This window comes from Arvicola amphibius, chromosome X (assembly GCF_903992535.2).
Source record: "Arvicola amphibius chromosome X, mArvAmp1.2, whole genome shotgun sequence".
Taxonomy (NCBI): domain Eukaryota; kingdom Metazoa; phylum Chordata; class Mammalia; order Rodentia; family Cricetidae; genus Arvicola; species Arvicola amphibius.
The window spans coordinates 21,087,664-21,089,483 of NC_052065.1; the positions used below are offsets into that span (position 1 = coordinate 21,087,664).

General features: G+C 37.4%; 1 pseudogene; it reads right to left on the minus strand.

The window, feature by feature from the left end:
- Positions 1–1,147: 1,147 nt before the first annotated feature.
- Positions 1,148–1,610, minus strand: LOC119805153 (annotated as a pseudogene).
- Positions 1,611–1,820: the final 210 nt, after the last annotated feature.

Here is a 1,820-nt window from a genome sequence, read left to right on the forward strand (position 1 = left end):
CAGTACTAGCTGTCCTGGAACTCATTCTGTAGACCAGGATGGCCTCGAACTCACAGAGGTCCACCTGCCTTTGCCTCTGCCTCCAGAGTGCTGAGATTAAAGGTGTGTGCCACCACTACCCAGCTGTGCCCCAAACTCTTAAAGATTGCAAACATTATCATAAAAAGTCCTGGTATATTCCATGCTGGTGAGGTGATCCAAGTAACATCAGCAGTAATAGGACGTACTTAACAGTATACCAGCTGATGCGAGCAATTACAAAAACACATCAAGCCTATGATATCCTTGCCAAGAATTCACAACTTGACCTTGATTATGAACAAACCAAAATTAAGGCATACAAAACAGTTAGACTATCTGTTCAAAAGTGTTGAGACTCTAAAAGTCAAGGAAAGACAATGGAATTATTCCCAACTGACGAATACAAGATAAATTTAAAAAACTAATTGTATGATACATGATTTTAACTAAATCCTCTCTATGTAAAGAATATTATCATGGCAGTATGTGGAACTTAATGAATAATAATTACATGGTAATAACACATTAATGTAATGAATTCACTTTATTCACTGGTTGCATTTGGGTTGTGTAGAAGATTGTCTTAATTATAGAAAAACTGTATTAAAGTACTCATGCAAAATTGGCAAGATATCATATGATTTTAGTGGGAATAATTTCATGTCATATGATTTTAGTAGGAATAATTTCAAGAGATTTATTTTACATAAAGATTATATTTAATAACAATATACTTAAAATTGCTGAGAATAGGTGTTACATGTTCTCAACACAACAAATAAATAAATAAATAAATAAATAAATAAATAAATAAATAAATGGTATTCAGTCATTCTATGTTGGTATATTTCAAAATATCATGGCAATAGGCCATAAAAATACACAAGTTTTATTTATTCATTAAAAATTAAAACAAATAAGATACAGAACCCTTTGAGAATCCCAGAGTAGCACTCATTGTCCCTCTAAGACAATGACTAGTTCTACTCTATTTTTCACTTCTGGGAATGAAACCCAGGGCCTCATGAATCCTAGATAAATACCCCATCACTGAGCTGTATCTCCAGACCAGATAATTGCTAGACTCACTTTTTTTTCTTTTATCTGCATTTATTTTATCCTGAATTTATTCCCATGCCATAACTTTTTGTCTCTTCAGCTTCTTCTGGGATATCTTTTTCTTCTGTGCACCCTCCTCCTCCTCTCCTGGCTTTGGGACAGTTTGTTCCTTTTCATTGAGGACCGTCTCGATGTGGGACGGGGAGGCCATGCGAGGCTTCAGCGCTGCTCTCTGCATTTTTTAGGCATGTGCGACAAAAACTAAGCACTCTTTCAGGCCACCCACCCTGTGTCCAGCCCCGTGGTTTGGCCTGGGTGCACCTGCCGACGCCACCATTAGGCACACATGGCCTCTTTAAGGTGACATCTTTCAGATACTTGGTGGTTTTTCGGATGTGCATACCCTTGATATAACTACATATATACATACCCTGGGCTGTTTTACAGGTGTTTTTAAAGTCAACCTTAATAGATCCTCTTGATCTGTATGACTTTGTAGGGTTTTCTGGGTCAAGAGAGGAGCGAACCATCTTCCCAGTCACCTCAGGCCACTTACAAGAAGAGGAAGGCACTCGTCTCACTTTTATCGTGAGTTGATTTACCTGTTTTAGGCTCTCCTGTAAATGAAACTGTGCTGCAAAAGAAAAGTATTCAGAATTATAGAGTATCATGTTGACAACTTAATGGCAAATGCTTCATGGGAAAGTTCCCATGCTTTGAAACAGTCTTTAAGTTTGCAG